At 42.6% G+C, this 23496-nt stretch overlaps 1 protein-coding gene across 1 annotated transcript in view; it reads left to right on the top strand.

Moving 5' to 3' along the window:
• Positions 1–23496, top strand: part of HS3ST4 (heparan sulfate-glucosamine 3-sulfotransferase 4) — a 444956-nt gene that overhangs the window by 411324 nt on the left and 10136 nt on the right. The gene's annotated exons all lie outside the window — the stretch shown is intronic.

Genomic DNA, 23496 nt, shown 5'->3' on the forward strand with positions numbered 1-23496 from the left:
CCAACATAAAAGTCGAAAACAAGTGATCTTTCCAATGTGTAAGTCTGGCCATGCCCCTCACCACTACCTTGAAATCCAGGCCATGGCTCCCATTTCACTCAAGGTAAAATCTCAAGTTCTTAAAATGACCCGCAGGACTCTACACTGGTCCCCACTACTCTTCTGCCCTCATCTCTGCCCACTCTCCCAGTCTTCTTTCTGGTCACTTTAATCTCTCCCTGGTCCTTAGAAAAGCCAGACACAATTTAACCCCAGAGTGCTGCACCTGCTATTTCCCCAGGCTTGCCCCATGGGGCTTGCTTTCTTACTTCTGCATCCCTGTTCAGATGTTACCCCTGACCTGGTCTTCTGATTAAAATCGCTGCAGGGTGCACATAGCGAATTGCCTCTGTTTCACTGTATATAGTCTGGGACTGTCACTCACTTAGATTCTAAACTAGAAAAATTAGATGTTTTCTACTAGGACTTTGAATCTTTAGCAGGGTGGTATAGAAAGAGAAGATGAAGAAGAAGAGTAGGAAGAGGAGGAACAGATAAATAAGGAATAGAAGAAAGACAAAATGAAAAACAAAAGATAGAGTGGAACCCGACTCATTCTTGTGGTGGTTCCCAAGACCGTAGACCCAGTCCTGCAGCCTGTGTCCACAGAGCTTCCCAATTTCCTATCTCTTCCAAGCCTATTCATAAGACACTCCTTATCAGTCATTCATATATCATTCAAGTAAGTTTCCCTTTTACAATAGTTGGTCAGAGGCATTTCTTGATACTTGTTGAAAATGTGTGTGGGGTAAACTCCCCATTGGCCTCATGACAGTGTTATCCTGGCTATTTGGTTAGGAAGTACTTGTCCACCCACCCTACTCCCTACAGCCCAAGGTAACTTCTCTATAAGAACATTTACTTTATACCTTCAAAGGAACCTATCTGGCTACTTTATTTGATCCTAATAAATGAGATGTTTTGTATACATGTTCTAAGTGGTGAACCAAAACACAAGTGCATAAGTTGAAGGAAAAGCCAAGAGGAACATGTTCAAGGACACTGTAGAGTATGAGGTTTGAATAACTCAAAGGGTCCTGATTTATAGTCATGCAGTCAAACCAACCCACTGGTGAGACTAGCAATATGGAATAACATGTCCAGCCACCTACCTTTGGGCTGTTTTGAGAATACTTGACAATGGTGGTGAATAAAGGCTCAGTGACCTGCTCCAAAACTCACAGCAAAAAAGTGAGCAAGAGGAAAGTGAAACCAGATTCCAGGTCTTCCTGTGCTGTGCCCCTAGCACAGATGAAGAGGGCAGAAAAGATCTTGTGGGAACTATTCCCAAGCCCACTTCCCTTATCCTTCATGGAGTCACCTTCTCATTAATCTCCATCTGCCGAGTGTAGCGTGAATTGTCATGCCCTGTGGGCAAGGGCTTAGGCAAAGCCAAAACAGCAACAACTGATATTTCACATCAGCATATGCTGTTCACCTGCTGTCCTGTGGCCTCTTTGGCCATTCTAGCCCTTGACTATCTAGAATGTTCTTCCCTGTCTTCACAACTTGGGCTACCTGCCTCCTCTTCTCCAACTGTCTGAGGGGGTTAGTTGTTCTCTGTTCCAATCTGACAGTGTCTTGAATGGTTCTTTATTTCCATCAACTCTCATCACCCTCTAGCATGAAAAGGGCTTGGTGTTGGAGTTGCATAATCCTGGATCAAATCTCAGCCTAATGGCACCATATGTATATATGAAATTAAAAGATTTGTTGCCCATGGAAATCGCTTAACACAAAACTACATGTGTGTATATATATATAGATAGATAGATAGATAGATGGATGGATGTAGTTTTATATATGTTTATATGTGTGTGTGTGTATATATATATAATGCCATTAGGCTGAGGTTGGCGCATATATACACACACACACACACACACACACATATGCACATATATGTATTTCAATAGCTTTTGGGGTACAAGTGGTTTTTGGTTACATGGATGAAATGTATAGTGGCAAAGTCTGATATTTTAGTGCATCTGTCACTGGAGTATTGTATATTGTAGCCAAAATGTAGTTTTTTATCCCTCACCCCCACCACTCGCCCTCTTTCTGAGTCTTCAGTGTCCATTATACCACTCTGTTTGTCTTTGCATACCCATAGCATAACTCCCACTTATAAATGAGAACATATAATATTTGGTTTTCCATTCTTGAGTTACTTCACATAGAATAATGGCCTCCAGCTCCATCAAAGTTGCTGCAAAAGACATGATTTCATTCTCCTTATGGCTGAGTAGTATTGCATGGTGTATAGGTACCACATTTCTTTATTCATTCATCGGTTGATAGGCTCTTAGGTTGGTGCCCTATCTTTGCAGTTGTGAATTTGTGCTGTGATAAACGTACATGTGCAGGTATGTTTTTGAAATAATGACTTGTCTTCCTTTGGGTAGGTAGTCAGTAGTGGGATTGCTGGAGTGAATGGTAGATCTGCTTTTAATTCTTTGAGAAATCTCCGCACTGTTTTCCATAGAGGTTGTGCGAATTTACATGCTTTACACATTAGCAGTGTATAAGCATTTCCTTTTCACCACATCCATGCCAACATCTATTGGTTTTTGACTTTAATAATGGCCATTCTGGCTGGGGTAAGATGGTGGTTTTAATTTGCATTTCCCTGATGGTGAGTGATGTTGAGCCTTTTTTCATGTATTTCTTGGCCATTTATACATCTTCTTTTGAGAAGTGTCTATTCATGTCATTTGCACTAGTGGCATATTACTTGGGTATTTTTGGTTGGGTTACTCTCTGAGCCTAACTCTTCTTGCTAAGATGGGAATCAGGGAGCTCACTTTCCAAAAATAGGAATTAAAGGATTTGTTGCCCATGGAAATCACTTAACACAAAACTACATCATAAAGCATGTGTAATTGATGCTTAACCATAATCAACCCTCTTTTCCTTTTTGATTGCACATCAAAATGGAGAAGTGCATAGTGGTTAAGAGCAGGAGTGGACTTCTTGGAATTCAGCCAGCTGGGTGACCTTGGACAGGTCACTGAACTTGCCTGTACCTCAGTTTCTTTATTTGTAAAATAGAAATAAAAATAATTTTCACACCAGAGGATCATTGTAAGGATTAAATGAGTTTATTCTTGTAAATCTCTTGGAATAGTAAGATCTTAATAAATCTGAATGTCAAGCAATTGCTGGTGTAAGTTTTAGATTTTATCATGGATTTCCCAAATAGAGTAAGAACTCCTTGATGACAGGGACTGTGTAATATAAATCTTTATCTTCTAGGACTTAGCAGAGTATCTGGCATATAATGATTAACTGGAAATTCTTTAGCAAAGGAATGAATAAATGTTAGGTGATGAGCATTGGTGCCTAATGGGTCCTGTTCTGGAAGCACTAAGAGGAATTCTGCCTACCTGCCCCATCCTGCCCCACCCTGCCCCACCACCTCAGCCCATCCTAGAGACACAGAGTAACCTAGATAATAGAGGCACAAACATGTTGAGGCCTAAATTAAGTGTGGGATGAAACCAGAAAGATGACATCACAAATAACCTGTAGAAGAAAAAGAAACGCTCATTCCATGCACTCTCCAGCAAAATGAACTGTGATTTACTCCAACAAATTACCAACTGTAAAATATTTACAGCTAATTCCCTCTACCTTCCAGGGTGGCTGTGGCAAAGGGAGGCAGGTTGTTGAGGCAGTAAAAGCTGGATGCAATTTCTATTTCAGTGGCCCCGTTTCCTGCAGCAACCTCAGGCGACAGCATCATTTATGTCTTCCACGCACGCAATCTTTTCTGCATGTGCGTGAGTCTCGATTACAGGCAGTTGAGGTTTGTGTGGTAGGCATTATGCATTTATGAGCCAGAGCAAACATTTACTAGTGGTAGTAATTCGTCTGAGGGTAGGGAGAGAGAAAAGCGGGAGCAACCAGGCACAGCATTGGTTCCCTGAGAGTGTATCAGGGACCTGGGATGAGATGGAGATGGTTCCCTGAGAGTGTATCAGGGACCTGGGATGAGATGGAGAATTGGTGCACAGCTGGGGAAGAAATGCTCTGTCCATCTGGAGGCTCCTGCTCCCCCAGGCATGTCCATCACCCCACACCTCTAATCTATGAGATTAACACAACCTCGGATCATTTCTTTTCCCTGTGTACACTCCAGCGTACACCGTCTTACGTTGTCAATGCCCAGTTCCCCAGCTGAGATCTCTTTTCAACTCATATACTCACTGCTTATCAGAACATTTCCATTTGGATGTCTACGAGGCATCTCAAACATACCATGTGTGAAGCAGAGCTCCTGACCTCCCTACGCCATGCCCAAATCTTCTCCTCTCAATGTCTTCCTTCAAGCTGGTAAATACTTTATTCTTCCAGTTTCTCAGGCCTGATACCTTGGAGTTACCCTGACACCCCTCTTCTTCTTATGTCCACACCAAATTCTATTCTCCCTTTCTTCCAAATACGTCAAGAATCTTCCCATTTCACGGCTCTCATCATTCTCTCTTTGGACTTCTGCAATTTGCTTCCTTGTGGGTTTTCCTGTGCAGTCAGTTCCCAGTGCATCAGTTACAGGGGGCCTTGGAAAATGTGATTCAGATCATGACAGTTCTGTGCTCAGAAACTCCTGAGGACTCCTCACGGCACTCAGAATAAAGTCTCATCATCTAGTCTTGCGCTACCTCTCTGATCTCTCCTGCCACTGTCCCCCTCTCTCATGCTCTCCAGATACACCGGCCTCCTTCTTGTCTGCGTGCACCACACCAAAAACACTCCTATCCCGGGATCTTTTCACTGTTTCTTTTTAGAACAGGATTCCCCTAGAGAGCCACATAGTTTGTCCCTTTACTTATTTCAGTCTGTTTAAATGCTTGTAAGGGTGTGTGTGTGTGTGTGTGTGTGTGTGCGCGCGCGCGCGCGCGCGCGCGTGCGCACGCGTTTGGGGTATGATGTATTTTTTTGTTAAGTAGGGGAGGATTTCCTTTTATTTATTTATTTTTTTTGAGACAGGGTCTTGCTCTGTCCCCCAGGCTGGAGTGCTGGTGTGCAATCATGGCTTATTGAAGCCTGGATCTCCTGGGCTTAAGTGATCCTCCCGCTTGATCTTCCTCCTGCCTCAGCCTCCTGAGTAGCTGAGACTACAGGCGTATACCACCACATCTGGCTAATGTTTAAAAAATGTTTGTAGGTATGGAGTCTTGCTCTGTTGTCCAAGCTGTTCTCAAACTCCTAGCCTCAAGTGATCCTCCTGTACTGGCTTCTCAAAGTGCTGGAATTAAAGGCATAAGCTACTGTTCCTGGCCAGAAGGAGGTCTTAAACAAGAAACAAAACTGAACTGCTAGCTATGAGATAAAAAATAGTAAATTAGACTACATCAACATTAAAACTTCTGACCATCTGAAGATGACAAAGAAAATGATAAATTAAGCCACAAACTGGAAGAAGATATTTGCAATCTATATGAAAGAGAATGGAGTACTACTCAGAATATACAAAGAACTCCTACAAATAAAAAATTTTAAAAAATGTGAAAGAAAAACGAGCAAATGATACAGATATTTCACCCATGAGGGAACACAAATTACCAATAAACAAAGGGGAAAAAAATCTGTTAAATTCAGGGAAATTCAAATTAAAGCAAAAACACACTTTAAGTCACAAAGGGTCAGATGAATGTGAACTCATAGGCACAGGTGGAAGGAGTATACTTTGTTGCAAGGATTTTGTGAAACAAAGTGGCGTTAGCTTATAAGGTGAGCATTTCCATTAATTGGAACATACCCTAAAGAGACTCTTGCTCTTTTATGCCAGGAAGCATGTACAAAAATATACACAGCAGCCTTGTTCGTGAAGCAAAAATATAGAAGTAACACCAGTGTCTATCATAGGAAAAATGAATAAGTAATGCCATATTCACACAATAGATTATAATGCAGCAGTGAAAATGAATTAGTACACAAGAGTTGATTTTGTTTAATTTTTTTAAATTTACAAAAGACTAAGTACAGCATTATGCCATTTTTCAAATAAAAAATTAAACAATATGTTTAGAAATACAACATATAGGAGTTTGAGACCAGTCTGGCCAACATGGTGAAACCCTGTCTCTACTAAAAATACAAAAAATTAGGTGGGGGTGTTGGCATGCACCTATAATCCCAGCTACTTGGGAGGCTGAGGCAAGAGAATCACTTGAACCCCTGGAGGCAGAGGTTGCAGTGAGCCGAGATGATGCCACTGCACTCCAGCCTGGGCAACAGAGTAAGTCTCTGTCTCAAAAAAAAAGAAATACAATATATGATACGTGTGTGTGTGTGTGCGTGTGTGTGTATGTGTGTATGAAAGAAAAAGATAAACACAAAATTCAAGAAAGCAATGTTTTAGTCTCCAGGCTGATTCTCCAGCTGTTTCAGGCTCTCAGCCTTCTTGGTTTCATGTGGGTGAGTGGGTGATATGACTGATTTTGGTCAACCATTTAGCAGAGATGATGAGAATAATGTCTGGGCAAAGAATGTAATTGTCAATGTGATTTTTTCAGAATACTCACACACTTGCTCTCCATTTCCCTCTCCTCCTCTTCCTCCTTCTCTTCCTCCTGACCCACACCCCATCCATGTCTCTGGAATGACATCTGATGATATTTGAGATGAAGGGGAGCACCGTGCGGATAGATGCAATGGTAGTAGTAATTTTTAGTTTGGGTTTGGGTCAGGGTTTCCTGTTCATGTTTGTATATATGTGTGCATATGTGGGCATACATATCTGCATGTGGGTCTATATATAGGTATATACGTATGTATTCCAAGGAAGCTGTGCAGAGGAGACCTTTGGATTGGGCATGCTGTGAACAAGGTTTGATTGACTCAGTGGTGGAGAAGGGAAGGCCATTTCAAGAACTTGGAACATCACATGCAAAATGCAAGATATGACAAATTCTGGCATATCCAAAAGATGGCAAGAAGTTCCAAGAGGCTCAGATGCAGACGGTGTGGGGCAAGTGGCAGGACTGTAGCTGGAACATACCTGACTCCTTGCTGAGGAGCTGAAACCCAGGGGTCCACAGGGCCTAGCTAATATTTATGTGACCAGCAGTCCCTTCCTTGTGGTTTTTTTCCCTATCATATTTCTGCTCAGTTGCACCAAACCACAATGATTTCAGCATGTAATTATTTCCACATTAATATTTTTCAATACCCAAAGCTGGCATGAAAATCTGCTTACTCCTAGTGTTGCCAGGGACAGAAGAATTCCCTGCAAAGACATGTTATAGCATCTGGAAAAGGCAGGGGGTTAATTGGGTCCAACCATGTGACTTTTCCCAGGAGTCTATTTTGGCCTTTTCCCACAGAGCTTGCACCCTAGCAGGGAAGGAAGAAAAATGCGCATGTGCCATATGGTGTGATGGGTCAATAATGGAAGCAGATTGTAAGGCCCCTGCGGCAGGGAGCAGAGCAGGGATATGTCCTGTCAATTGGAGAACACAGGTCATTTGAGCTGAGTCCTGAAGGAAGAGTATCAGTCACTAGACTGGTAGAAATAAAGAAATTCAGTACCATTAAGAACTGGTGAAGGGATGTGGTACTGTCATGCATGGTGAGTGGGAACATAATTTTGGTATAACAGCATAGAGGGTGATTTGCCAGCATCTATGAAAACCTTTAATACACACACCCCATGACCCAGCAATTCAACCTCTTTATGGCTATATTAGGGAAATACTCAAGAAAGCGCATAGAGAGACATGTACAAAGTCGCTCCCTTTGGTCTTATTTGTCATAATGCAAAATTGGAAACTAAAGGACTCTGTCTAGGAGAATGGCTAACTATAAATGGCAATGGTTTGCGTATGCAATAAAACATTCATTTTACGAATGATATGTACCCTGATATGGAAAGATCTCAAGAAGTATTGTTGAGTAGAAATCCAAATTTTAGAATACTACATAAAGTATGATATTATTTGTGTCAACATACTCCCACACATACACAGGCACTCACCCAAAACACTATTATGTATTCTATATAATTTCTATGAAGATATATATATGTTCATATGTGTGTATAAACATATGTGACATGTATAAACATATATGTCTAAACACACATACATGTATAAACACATATGAATATGTTTCAGAAAGATACCAAAATGCGAGAGTAGGTTTTTCCTTCGGGTAACGTAGAGATATAGGGGATTGGTTTGCAATGAAGACTTTAACTCCAATGCAGGGCTCTGTGGAGGAGTGCTCAGCTTTGAAATTAATGACAATGGACAGTTAGGGACACAGCTTTTCTGATGGCTGATGGAGAGGTCTGGAAGGGCGGGAAACACCTGTTTAGAGAAAAGCCAATGGTACGTGTTATTCTATGCATGAAGCCATCCATTTGGATGTAGAAAAAGAAATATTTTATTCACCTTGAATCCAGGTAGCATATCTAGTCTCACTCAAGGGGCACAAGTTTGAGGCTTACTGAGAAGATACCCAGAGAGGCTGATGAGGGAGAAGGAGCCTGTGCCTCAAAGGCAGCGTATCAAGTATATGCTGAGCTCTGGAATGGGACAAAACATTCTGTAGACTTGGCAGAGTAAGTCCAGGCAGACGATGAGCACCAAGATCATCTGGGGCCACTGCCCTGCTTCCTGTGATCTTTCAGCCAAAGCAGAATCTTACCTTGCCAGGGCAAGATCACATGCTACTCTGATTCCAGCATCTAAGGCAGGCAACAGTATTCCCATTCCTTTCTTTTATAGTTACCTTCTATTTGTGGCAATTGTAGTGATTCTCTATAGCTGCGTAACAAACATAAGGGCATAAAACACATTTATGATTTCATACCTTCTATGGTCCCTCTGCTTCAGGGTCTCTTACAAGGATCCAATCAAGGTGTTGGCCAGGACCGGCATCTCATCTGAAGCTCGAATGGGAAAAGATCCTCTTGCAAATGTGTGTGGTTGTTGGCAGGATTCAGTTTCATTTGGGTTATTGACTAAGGACCTCTGCTTCTTTCCGGCTGTTGGCCAGAGACATCTGCCCTCAGTTCCTTGACGAGTGAACCTCTCTATAGGGTGACTTTCTTCATCAAAGCCAGCAGAAAAAAGAGAGCCAGTAGAGAAAGTCTGCTAGCAAGATGGAAGTTACAATTTTGTGTTACAAATGGTGAAATTACATCAGATTCCCATTGCCAAGTTCTGTTGATTCAAAGCAAGTCCCTGCTCACACCCACACTCAAGGGGAGAAGGTTATGCAAGGACATAGTACCAGGAAGTGGGGAGCCACATTAGAGTCTACAATGACAATGATAATTATTTTCTCATTCGATTTAGTGATATACAGTTTCTATTTTAATAGATTTTTTAACCAGATAAGAAAAATAAATTTAAAGAAAAATATTGAGTCCACGATGGCAAGAATATATGTAGTGTCTGATAATGATAAGCGTCATCAGAGATTGAGATATATATTCAGTGATATCAGGATATGCTAATCATTTGTTCATTGACATTTGTTTATTTATTATTTGTTGTTTATTGACATGTTTATTTACTTATCTGCTCATCCATTCATCCATCTATCTATTTACTCACAAACTACAGTGTAAGTATCCCAAATCCAAAAATTCAAAATCTGTAATGCTCCAAAATCTGAAACTTTTTAAGCATCAATGTGATGTTCAAAGGAAATACTCATTAAAACATTTCAGATTTGGGATTTTGGGGGTTTGGGATGCTCAACCAGTATAAGGCAAATATTCCAGAATCTGAAAAAAATCCCAAATCTGAAACACTTCTGGTCCCAAGCATTTTGGATAAAGTATATTCAACTGTAACAGGATATCTTCTTGTCTTTTGAGAAATTTGGCTTAGTGATATCTTTCTAAATCCTGGCTGCACACTAAAATCCTCTGGAGAGCTTTTTAAAAAAATACCAATGACCAGGGACCATCACAGACATATTGAGTTAGAATCCTCCCTGTGGGGACTAGGGAATTCGAATGTGCCTCCAGAGTTGTGGTGACTTCAGGCCATCGATCCATTTGCAGCAGAACTGCAGATACAAGGATTGTTAGAGATACAGGCAGCAAGCCCTACAACCATAAATGAACCAGCACATTCAACATATTTTTTCCCTGAAGAATAGAGTCTCCAACGAGGTGGCTGACTTTGAGGAAGAGACAGGCTGAACCCTACTCACCTCCCATTCTTGTTCCTGGTCTTTGAGATTATCCCTGACTTGTAACTTGCCTTCTAGCATGAACTCTGAAATTGACTTTCAATTAAAATTCAGGCCCCAACTCTTCCTCTGTTTTGCCTTCCCAGAGACTGGAGACAGGCTATTCCATGTTATATCTGCATTTCATGGCTGAGGCTGCCCCATATCCAACTAAATGCTGTGTCTGCTGCTCCGGCCAGGGCTAAGAGTATGCGGAAGCATCTTCAGCAGGTCAGCCTCAGCCTTTACTGCCTTGTCAATACCTGGTAGCAATGAGATGGAGGCCTACCGGAGCCCAAGCCCTGCTTAGCACACCCATCTGCTGGTGGCCTCTTTGGGTGTACAAAGTGAGTGTGTATGCATGTGAAAATGTGAAGCTGCATATCCAGAAGGAGCCATTTATTAATCATTTATTTGTTCATTTATTAAGCACCTATGATGTACCATGCTCTATTGTAGGTAATATAGATACAGCAGTGAGCAAGGCAACATCTGCCATTATGGTGCTTGATTTCAGGTGGGGAGGTGCCAGCAGTAATGTGAACCAACTAGTAAATTAGATAATTCCAGATCCTGACCAGTGCCACAAAGTGTGCTGAAGAAGATAAAGCAGAACAATGGGAAAGAGCGATGGGTCAGAGGCTGTTTTTGGTAGAATGGTCACAGAAAGTCTCTCTTAGAGGTGATCTTCTTTAAAGACAGGTCTAACTCTGTTGCCCACGGTGGAGTGCGGTGGTGTGATCATGGCTCACCGCAGCCTCCAACTTCTGGCCTCAAACAATCCTCCCTCCTGAGTGGCCTCCTTAGCCTCCTGAGTGGCTGGGACCACAGGTGTGCACCATCACACTTGGCTAATTTTTAAAATTTTTGTAGAGATGAGATCTTGCCATGTTGCCCAGGCTGGTCTTGAATTCCTGGGTTCAAGCAATGGGTTCAAACAATCCTTCTGCCTCGGTCTCCCAAAAGTACAAAGTGCTGGGATTACAGGGGTTGAGCCACGACACCTGGCCTAGAGATGACTTTTAGGTTGCATATAGAGGTCACAAAAACCGCAGGGATGGGCCAAATCAGCATCATCTAATAGAACTTTCTGTGATGATGAAAATATCCTATATCTGCACCTCCAAGACAGCAGCCACTAGCCATTTGTAGCTATTGAGCACTTGAAATGCAGCTAGTGTAACAGAGACATTGAATTCTTAATTTTATTAAATTTTAGTTAATTTAAATTTAATAGCTACTTGTGGCTAGTTCCTTCCATATTGGACGGCACAGGTCCAGACATTTAATATAAGAGCTGAATGACAAGGAGGAGCCAGCTGTACAAAGATCTGGGGAAAGATCACTCCAGCGTAAGGAAATATCAAATGTCAGCTCCCTGCAGGGAAAGGAATGTGGAGTGTTTGGGGACACAGAGAAGGCCGGTGTTGCTGGGACTTTGTTGAAACGGGATATGAGGTTGGAGAACACACCATATAGGGCTTGTAGTCCATGAGAAGGGACTTAGTTTTTGGAACATAATGAGACATTTTTGAAAGGATTTCAGCACAGGAGTGATGTAGTAATAGCAATAATAACAACAACAAATGCTTAGGTAGTTTTAGTATAGGGTCTTTATCTATATTGGCTTACTCAATCCTCACAATAATAGTATCAATGAAACATTATTCTTATCATGAAACTATTCATTTTTGATTTAAAAAACTAAAAGCACAGGGAGGTTAAATAATATCCCGGATCGCATACACTGCAAATAGCAGAATTAGTATCTAAGCCCAAGCAGCCGACACTAAAAGTCCAGGATCTCAGCCACTATGCATTTCCTGCCTCCCTCTCAGCTAGCATGGGCTTTTGAAAGCTCACTCTTGCTCAGTGTGGGTAATGGCATTTAGAGGAACAAGCCAGGGAGAGATGGGCCATTAGAGTAGTCGAGGCTGGAGAAAGCAGTGCTGTAGATAGCAAAGTGGCAGAGGAATGATGGAGTGATGCAAAGAAGAAGTTAAATTTAGAATGTGTTTTAGAAATAGAGGCAACAGACAGACTGACTAGATGCACTTACTGGATGTGCTGCAGGGTGCGTAAGGAAAAAAGGAATCAGTGCTGATTCCTGGGTTTTAGGCTGAGCTATTGAGTGGATGGGGGTGCCCTCTCCTGAGGCTAGGGAGCCTGGAGTGGGCACGACCTGGCTGCTGGCGGAGGGGAGGGGATGCTGCAATGTGTGGTGTGTTAGGAAATCTATTGGGTATAATTATCTGCCTCAATTGGGGCACATTTTTCTTTCACCTATCTTTTTCTTCTCCCTCCTTTCCTTCTCCTTCTTTTCTTTTCATTATTTCTTCCGTCATTCAACAAGTATTTGTCGAGGTCTACTTGACGCCAGGCACTATGTGACATGCTGGGAGCTCACAAACTATATAAAAGTGCAAAATCATCTTCCTTCTTAGGAGCTTGCATTCTTAAGGAGACAGATGGACTCTGCGCAAGGCAATGAACATATGAATAAGATAATTTCAGATAACAACGAACCCTAGGAAATGATCAGAAAAGGCTGATGTGAAGGAGAACATTTTCAGGTGGGGTTCTTGGGGTGGAGGATTGCTAGCTGAGGAGGTGAAGTTTGCACTGAGACCTGAATAAGGGAAGGAGCCAATTATGGGAAAAGCTGAAGGAAGTGTGTGTGTGTGTGTGTGTGTGTATGCGTGTGTGTGTGTATGTGTGTGACAGACACTCTATAGAGAATTAGTGTGCATGAGTGCCTGATAATATAAGAATCTTTATAGCAGAGTATGTATGCATGTGAATACCTTACAAGGTGTATGCATCTCTCCTTTTCTGTCTATCCATCATTTCTCCATCTGTTGTATGATCAGACTGATTGGTTTAAAAATCTGTTTAGTATTTCATGCACCCCAAGCTGTGAAAGCCAGGTCTAAATTCAGGCACAGTAGGATGCACTAATTAATTTATGATTATATTTTACATCATTAAAGCTGAAGCTCTTGATTTGGGGATGCAAGTATCTGAAGGAAACAGTTCAAGGACAACATAGAAGGCTGTAGCCTGGACACTCTGTAGAAAGGTCATTCTTCTACCTTAGCCAAATGTAGAGGAAAGGGGGCTTCTAGCTGAATTTACTCAGCAGAAAGTACAAGTTCCCTTCAGCACTAAATTTCAGTTGCAACTAAACTCTAGAACTGGTGAGGCAGAACACATTTGCTCTTCACAGGAGCACTGACACCCATCATGCATATGGATGTATGTTTCCATGTTGACTGACTTATTTTACAAGTTTCCGCAGCCAGGCATGATTGACCCCAGCAACGCTTTCACCAATAAAATCTCAGGTGCTTTGACTGAACATTGTCTGTCTTGCCGACCAGATCTCTTGGATCACAAGGAAGAAACACGTACAAATTATTTACAAAAAGGAAAGTTCATTTTAAGGATGCACATGGGCTAAAAATGAAATGACCTCACCATCAGCACAGGTCCTAAGATGACATTCTCTGAGAATGCACAATGAAGAAATGGGCTTCATACGTAATAACAACAACAATTAACACTCGTACTGAGCAGTTAATTCCTTGCAGGCACCCTGCTAAGTGCATCCTAAGCACTAACCCTTTTGATCCTGATAAAACATGCTCTGAGATGGATCTTGCTCGTGACTGGAATGGTGTAAAATCATTGTATAAAATGGGAATTGTATATGATGAGGAAATGGAGGCTTGAGGTGGTTAAGGAGGTCTTCCAATGTTATTTAGAGAGAGGATGGCAGAGCCAGGATCCCAAGGACAGACAGCGACTGAGTCAGCTGTGGCAGTTCGAGAGATCTTCATCCAGGTAGGTAAAAGATGGAGTTTAGGAGGCACAGCTACAAGCAGTCAATAAACGATGCTCTGGGCATGCGTCTAGTGGAGCGTCCATCAGGAGAATATGGTAGTGTCTTGAAAGGCATTTGGAACAAAGCAAAGGGTGGTCCAGGATAAGGCAAGACCTGAATGAAAACCTGGCAGATTGGCAGTCACCTTCTTAAAGAGTAGTGTCTTTATTGCTCTTAGGCTCAGAATTGTGATGGTCCTTGCTATTTGAGGCTGCAGGACTCAGACACACAGAAGGGTGACAGAATAAGACTCAGCAAAAGCAAACAGGGCTTGGATCAGCAGCAGGATGCAGATGAGAAGGAGGGCAGGCTGGCAGCGTCCCTGAGGCAGTGGTGAGCTGGCACACAGCTCAGAGTGGAGTGTGAGGTGGAAAGATCTGGAGCGCAGGCTTCCCAAGGGGAGCCCTCTGTTGTCACTATCTTTTCAACTGTGAGCACGAGTGCCTGTGCAGACACACTGAGACCTCAGTAATCATCATTTAATTATTGCGCCTGCCCTTTAAAACGCTAAGACCAAGGAAAGAAAACACAACAAAATAGCTAACAGATGTTGGTGCGTGAGGTTCTGCAGAGGGGCACTCTTTGAATGTTTATGAATAAAGTATCAGCAAAGTACACACCAGGTGAGACCCCCAGTCACGGGCAGGTGAAATTTGTTCCATAATCTTGTTAATTCACAATCAGGGAAAATGTTGTCTTAGAACCCTGGAGTGAGACAATGCAATCACAAAAGCGAAAGGGGTAGAGGGAGAGTTGCCAGGATAAGGACAATGATGGAAGCTGAGGTTGTAGGTAGGCAATGGTTTAGCTTTTCGATCCATGCTACCCAACGTGTGGACTTAAGAATTATTGCAAGAGACCTCCACATCCCTATGGATACTAAACATTGAGTATAAACTAAGTAAAAAAAAATCACATATCAACACGCATGCACACGCAGACACACACACACGTGGCAACCTTTCAAACATGTAGATTCAGTGATGATTCAATCACAAATGCATTTTAAGGGATTGTTGAATTCATAGTCACTCTCTGTCCATATGTGCTTTCTAAATCAAATGATACAGAAGAGTTTAATTTAATCATATGGTGGTCTATTGATATTAAAAACCAATGAAAGATTTTAAAAACCAGTCATATTGGTATTAAAAACCAATGATCACATTGCAAAAGGTCAGGGATGACAGAAAGAAGTAAAAGCAATGCCTACAGTTTGAGGCATGGGCCCAGTGGAATGACCAAGCCCTGCCCAGCACTGAGGTTTCCCAAATGCTTGGGCACCTCATATGGTAAGGAGAAAGAGATTTCTAATAATTCACTAGGATGTATGCCACACCGAAGCCCTTTGGTGCTGTGTGACTGGGTTGCATCAATGTCGTTTTGAAAGATGGGTTTCTGTGAATCAGTGCCATCATTTACATAAAGGCACATGTATGATGCAACCAGTAACAGTCTTGTAGATTAAGAATTTGAACAGGGTCAGGTGCTGTGGCTCACGTCTGAAATCCCAGCACTCTGGGACGCCTAGGTGGCAGATCGCTTGAGGTCAGGGGTTCGAGACCAGCCTGACCAACACGGTGAAACCCCATCTCTACAAAAAAATACAAAAATTAGCTGGGCGTGGTGGCAGGCACCTGTAATCCCAGCTACTCTGGAGACTAAGGCAGGAGAATCACTTGAACCTGGGAGGCAGAGTTTGCAGTGAGCCGAGGTCACGCTACTGTACTCCAGCCTGGGTGACAGAGTGAGACTCCATCTCGGAAAAAAAAAAAAAAAAAAAAGAAAATAATTTGAACAGGGCTCTACTCCTTTGTCTACGGAGCAGACAGGGATGTTGGTACCAACATACATAGTGTGCACCACTATGCTAGCAGTGATAACATGAGGGAGCATTACCAAGACTTTCTCCGTGCCAAGATGCCTGATATCTTTTCCTATGAATAAATAAGAGATGTTATTATCTCCCTTTGACAGAGGACAAAACTGAGGATCAAAGACAAAAATGAGTTGCTCAAAGCAAGTATGGTTCAGAGATAGAACCCAGAGACTCAACCCTTCCTTAGCCTCACACCTCTCTCAAGGTGAGGATGCACCTGGTCAGCCTCCAAAGGAGGTGTTTGTGGGCTCTGGAATTCAGTTGACCCTTGGCCAGTGATTCCCACCCTGAAAGTCTTTGACCACTGTGAGTCCTAGGAGATAAGGAGAGACCTCTCAAGCAATTTGCACTATTTCAGAAAATGAAAAATTCTTTTTTAATTCTTTTTATTTCAGTAGTTTTTGGGGTACATGATTAAGCTCTTCAGTGGTGATTTCTGAGATTTTAGTGCACCTGCCACTTGAGCAGCGTATGCTATACTCAATATGTAGTCTTTTATCCCTCACTCCCCTCTCCAAGTCTTCCCCCAAAGTCCCCAAAGTCCATCATTCATTCTTATGCCTTTGCACCTTCATAGCTTAGCTCCCACTTATAAGTGAGAACATACGATATTTGCTTTTCCATTCCTGAGTTACTTCGCTTAGAATAATGACCTCCAGCTCCATTGAAGTTGCTGCAAAAGACATTATTTTATTCCTTCTTATGTCTGCATAGTATTCCATGGTGGATAATCTATCCACCATCTTTACTATTTTAGAAAATGAAAACTTCTTTTTTTTTCTTGTTTTGAGACTTTATTTTTTTATTTTTTATTTTATTTTATTTTATTTTATTTTATTTTATTTTATTTTATTTTATTTTATTTTATTTTATTTTATTTTATTTTATTGCTCTTGCTGTCCAGGCTGGAGTGCAATGGCACAATCTCTGCTGGCTGCAACCTCCAGCTCCGGGGTTCAAGTGATTCTCCTGCCTCAGCCTCCCGAGTAGCTGGGATTATAGGCATGTGCCACCACACCCATCTAATTTTGTATTTTTAGTAGAGACAGGGTTTCTCCATGTTAGTCAGGCTGGTCTCCAACTCCTGAACTCAGGTGATCCACCTGCCACAGCCTCCCAAACTGTTGGGATGACAGGCGTGAGCCACTGTGCCATGCCCAAAAACTTTTTAAGGGCAAGTTTTGCTCTTTGTTTTATATTCTAATACTAGCAGAGTGCCTGCCATGCTATAGTTGCTAAATTAATGAACAAACGAAGAGTTTTTTTCTGTAGTTTTCTTTTTTTTTCTCTTTCTAAGCTAAGATTTATTTCAGTATAATGACTTTGGTTTTCCTTTAAGAAACATTAATAAGCAATTGTATATAGTTCTGATATATAAAATAATTCTTTTTCATTGTAATTACTTGGATAAGTAAAGTGGATTCTAAAGCTCAGATCCCAAGAAGGAAAACGTATGTAGTACAAGAGAACAATATGGAAATCTGTTAAGAGCATGGGAGAGAAGGCTTTCAACCCTCTGTGATAGAATTCTATGTTCTCATGAGGTATTCAGATATGCCTGTGACCCCTACACACTCTTCTGAGCACCAGAGAAAGTGTCACATGCCCTGAATCCACCAAGACAGTTTCTTTTTGGAGCTTGCCCCAAGAACGTAGATGTGGGGACCTTCTATTACATGTGACCTGCTCTTGACTATTGAGGGAGTGGAAACACCATTAGAGTTGATGAGGAACTACAAAGTCCTCTTTATCCTCATTTGAGAGAGTAAAAACCACCTTTGAAAAGCTGTGAGCCAACCTGCTACAGAGGTGGAAATGGCCTGAAAAGGGCCTTTCTCTTTTCTAATTTTTGTTTGTCTTTTCTTATGTCTCTGGACACAAAGTAAGAGGAACTGGCCCCATGGCATAGGCAGTGTCCTTAACTTCTGATCCTTTGAGATAAAGTCCATCCAAAAGCAGTTTATGATGCTTGGGTGTACTCAGAAGAGCATCATGAACATCATTTGTTGAAATAGTTCTCAAAGTCGAATCTATTCTCATATTCTCTCTCTTCCTCTTTCTGGTTGGTAGCTCTTCTGATAGTCTGCTCTCTCACCTTATTTGTTTATGACGATGTCTTCAGAAATTCATCAGTATTGTTTTTGCTTTAGCACAGAGGTCTCCAAACTTTTTGGCACCACGGGCCAGTTTTGTGGAAGACAATTTTTCCACAGATGGGGGTGGAGTGGGGATGGCTTCAGGATGAACTGTTCCACCTCAGATCATCAGGCATTAGTTAGATTCTCATAAGGGGCATGCAACCTAGATCCCTTGCTTGCTCAGTTCACAATAGGGTTCACGTTCCTATGAGAATCTAATGACGCTGCTGATCTGACAGGAGGTGGAGCTCAGGCAGGAATGCTTACTGGCCCACCACTAACCTCCCGCTGTGCAACCCCATTCCTAAAAGACTATGGACCAGTACTGGTCTGCAGCCCAGCAGTTGGGGACCCCTGCCTTAGTAGAATCATCAAGAAAAGCATGGAAATAATTCACCTCTGTCTTCACATTATACCCAGAGGGGCAGTCAAGCCTTCATGCCCAGTGTCTATATCAAGGCTTTTATGTCCTTAGTCCTCACTGTCTTCCTATTCATCCACTCCCTCCTAAACTCCTACACTCATCACCTGGCTGGGACAGAAATAGGGCCCAAGGCTTGAGCACTCACAGGCATCTTCAGTTTTCTTATCTCTCGGTCATTCTGCTATACCTGCCTGGCACACGCCTCTAAATGTACACCTGGACCCTGAACGCTGAGTAGATCATTGTCAGTTCAAATTATAATTTCCAACTTCAGCTAGATACTCAGTGCATGTTGCTAATTATCTTTTGTAGAACAGATAAATTACTCCTTAGCTCTTAGGTTTCAAGAAAGGTTCTTATGTTCTAACTCAAACCTGGCTTGAAACTCATGTTGTTAGTTTGAACAGAAGTCCTTTACCAGTCATTATTCAGACTCGCCTCTGTCGCCACTTGTGGCACAACCCAGGGCCATAAGAGAGTGTCCCTCATCTTCCCTTGGTCACACGAGGCTTGGCTTTGTAGATGTCTGCACACCCTCTGAGTCAATGTTGGCCAGAAGGTCTTCAAAAACTTAACGCTTAGTGCTCAACCACACAAAAATCCACAAAGGAATTTTCCCATATCCAGAGCTCTGTGTTATGCAATCTCAGATATTCGCTGTTTCAGGAGCTGGCATGGAGCCTGCAGGTTGTCTCAGTGGTATAACCACACCCATAATAATGATAGCAGACACTGATATAGCGCTTATGATGTTTTATGCAATAAACATGAACTCATTTCATCCTTTTTTTTTTTTTTTTTTTTTTTTTTTTTGAGATGGAGTCTCGCTCTGTCGCCCAGGCTGGAGTGCAGTGGCCGGATCTCAGCTCACTGCAAGCTCCGCCTCCCGGGTTCATGCCATTCTCCTGCCTCAGCCTCCTGAGTAGCTGGGACTACAGGCGCCGCCACCTCGCCCGGCTAGTTTTTTTGTAGTTTTAGTAGAGACGGAGTTTCACCGTGTTAGCCAGGATGGTCTCGATCTTCTGACCTCGTGATCCGCCCGCCTCGGCCTCCCAAAGTGCTCGGATTACAGGCTTGAGCCACCGCGCCCAGCCCTCATTTCATTCTTAAAACAACCTTCTGAGATATGTGTTACAATTATTATTATCATTCCATTTTATGTATGGGAAAATCTAGGCACAGACAGGCTAGGTAACTTGCCCAAAGCCCCACCTGTAATGAAGGGCACAGCCTAGATTCACATCAAGGCGGTTTGGGTAGACAAGTTGAGGCAGTTTGGTTAGATCGGTTAAACTCATGGCTCTCAACCAGGGCTCATTTGGACCCCCAAGGGAGATGTGGCAATGTCTGCAGACATCTGTGGTTGTCATGACTGGTGGGTGCCATGGCATCTGGCGGGTAGAGACCAGGGTTGCTTCTGACCATCTTAAAATTCACAGAACAGCCTCCACTACAAAGAATTATCCATCCCAGAATGTTGACTGTGCTGAAGTTAAGAAACCCTGGGTAAGACCTAGATTGTTGAAACATGAAGACCTCTCAGTGGGTTTGTCTAGGATGCTGTAACATCTTTTTTAGTCCACAAAATAGAGAATGTTCACCTTCCCTGGAGATAAAAATTAGCCAGACCTTGGGCATAAGGGAATAGCTGCCCTCCTTGGCAATGGGAGTGTGTGATGGTGGTGGTGGTGGGTGGGGTGGTGATGAGTCCTCTGTCTTCCAGATGAGTCTCTGGAAGCAAAATCAAACATAAGATAATTTCTCAATAGGTCTTCATAATCCATAAATTGTTAATATATCATCCAGCTACATTCTGTTCCCTTTTCAGTCCCACTCCCAAGGTCCTTAAGCTCAGCAATCAACCCTGCTCTTCTGTCATTGGGAAAATCAAAGCCATTAAGCAGGAAATTCCTAAACATTGTCTCCTTGATCTGGACCACATCCCTGCTGCCATGCCTTAAGATCTGGTAAACTTTCATGTCTGCTCCAGTCACCATGGCTCACATCAGTACTCTCAGGACTTTGGGAGGCCGAGGCAGGAGGATTGCTTGAAGCCAGAAGTTTGAGACCAGCCTGGGCAACATAGTGAGACCCTTACTCAAAACAAAACAAAACAAAATTCTTGTCTGTTGTTACGAGGGATTCTTTCCCAGAGTAAGAATATTGACAAACCCTCATTTCTCCACCTGAAGTCACTGCTCTGTCTCCTCCTGCCTCTATTTCCATTCTGGGCCTTCCTCTCCTTTGTCACATTGAATAGGGTTAAGGAGCATTGGTTCTGCTGGGTTTCAGATCCTGACTCTGCCACATACGAGCTGTATGATCTTAGGCAAGACACTTAACTTCTCTGAGCCTCAGATTATTCACTGATATCATGGGGAATAATGAGTATCTACCTTCTCAGCCTGCTTCAGCCTGCTATTGCCACTACAACCTCAGTGGAATGTCTCCGACAAACCTAAACCTTCTCATCCTAAAACATGTGTACCTGCCTGGCACAAACTTTAAAACAAGAAATATTGCTTGAGACCTCAGTTTGAAAATTTCTCCCAATGTGTGGTCATGTGTTATTTAAACCTGGGATGCATCCTTCATTTTCTCTCAGTATTTGAATTATTTGTGCATCTTCCAAGCCCAGCTCCTCTTTCCCCTTCTCCTCCCATTCTTTCTCTTATCTTTATTTCTCCTTATTTTCCTTTCCAGCCTCCTTCATCCTTTGCTCCTCCTCTTCCTCCTTTCCTCTTCTCTGTCCATTCCTTTCTGTCTCCTCTCTTGTAGGCATGTGGCAATGCCACTGAGATTTGGCACGTATCATTCTGTTTGATGGGACTGCAAAGATGTCCCATCTGAACCACAGATCATGTTACTAAATGGGATATACAGACCTTTCCTCCAAAAACATACAGTCTATTGAAGGGCAGGGACCACACCTGCTTTATCATCAACATATACCCCACAGTTGGTACGTAATAAGCACCAATACATACTCGGTGGAATTAACGAGGGACTATCTATTAACCTGACCCTCTCGTTGCAAAGAAATTGGAAGTCCAGGGCGGGAAAGTCCATGTTTTTACTTAATTCAGCAAGTTAGCTATTAAGTCATAACCATAACTCAGTATTCCTTCTTTCCTGGCTGCAATTCTACTGAAAGCCCTAGAGCTTCAGGACCGTATGTACAGATCCTGTTCTTGGGTTTCTATTTAAGAATGTGGTCTCCAAATGGTTTGACTTTTTGCCTTCAGATTTTCAGAATTCATGAATTTTGGTTTGAAAAACACAATGAACTTTCCAGCATAACTGGGCAGGGCAAGGTCCCGGCTATGCATCCCTGGACAAGGTTCTTTGTCTTTCTGACTCCAAGTTTTTGCATCTCTATAATGGGTTCAGTGAATTGTATGGTACTTGTGAGACTTAACTAGGATAATATGTGAAATTGCCTTCCTCAGTGCTTGGCAAGTAAGCAGGTGCTCCATTGAATTTTAAGTGAGTTTCTTTCTTCTGTGCAGGGGAACTGGCCCTGCTTCACCCCATGCCCTTGCTCTAACCACCATCCTCTTGGGTTCATCAGCAGGGCTCAGAAAATATTGCTAATTTATGCACCATTTGTTCCACCGGATAACGCATTTGGGAAAATGTAAGATGCCCACACACCTGTAATTCAGGCAAGCCAAAGGCAAGCTCCACTCCTGACCCTTCCAGAGAGAATGAACACTTTATATCTAATACGGGTGATTGCTTTCTCCCTCGACATTCATGATAGTATCCATTTGCTTCAATTGAGGAGGCCCTGGAGAGAGATATCACAAATTGAATGATGTAGCTTGATCTGGCAAGAATTTCTAGGGATTCTGGTCTGGGTTTCTGTAACTCCCAGTGGCAAGTCAGGGATAGCTCAGCTTTGCAGAACATACGATGTGTCTCCTTTTAAGATTCAACTTTGCCACCTACAAGTGACCTTGGTCTAGTCATGTAACCTTGCTGAGGTTTTGCTGTTTGGTTAAGCATTGTCAGGCAGTAGCTAAGAGCTTGGGTTATGGTGTCAAACAGACTTGGGATTGAACTGTGACTCCACCTCTTGTGGCTTTGGGTAAATTAATCAATCTCACTGGATCTCAGTTTCCTGATCCCTAAAGTGGGGATTATAATAAAACCTTCTTTCAAGAGTTGTTTTAAAAATTAATAGCTACTGCGGCCGGGTGCAGTGGCTCACACCTGTAATCCCAGCACTTTGGGAGGCCGAGGCGTGCGGATCACGAGGTCAGGAGATCGAGACCTTCCTGGCTAACACAGTGAAACCCTGTCTCTACTAAAAATACAAAAAAAATTAGCCAGGCGTGGTGGCGGACGCCTGTAGTCCCAGCTACTCGGGAGGCTGAGGCAGGAGAATGGCGTGAACCTGGAAGGCAGAGCTTGCAGTGAGCCGAGATTACGCCACTGCACTCCAGCCTGGGCGGCAGACAGAGTGAGACTCCGTCTAAAAAAAAAAAAAATTAATAGCTACTGCATTGAGGACTTACCATATGAGAATCACTCTTCTACATATCAACTCCTTTCATCCTCTCAAACTCCCCATGAGAAGGGGTATTATTAGTATGATGCCTGGTTTTCAAATAATGAAATAGACCCATAGTACTTAAGTTAAGTAATTTGCCCAGGATCACACAGTTAATCAGTGGATGCAAACTTGGTAAGTCTAGCTCCTGGAGTCTCTGATCTTAACTGCTGGGCTGGTGAGTCCATTGTCTGAAAATGCTTAGAGACGTCAGTCTAGCTTCAGAGTTTGAACTCTCAGCCTCAGAACATAGCATGGAGTGAGCACTCAGTGAATAGCTGTATCAGTCGAGGCTGCATGTTAGCTATTGTTATTGTTTCCTCTGAGGACCCCAGAGGTTGACCTGCGTTCAAAAGTGGCTGTGCTCCGCGCATTCAAGGTTGCAGT

The sequence above is a fragment of the Chlorocebus sabaeus genome, chromosome 5 (assembly GCF_047675955.1).
Source record: "Chlorocebus sabaeus isolate Y175 chromosome 5, mChlSab1.0.hap1, whole genome shotgun sequence".
NCBI classification, from domain to species: Eukaryota; Metazoa; Chordata; class Mammalia; order Primates; family Cercopithecidae; genus Chlorocebus; species Chlorocebus sabaeus.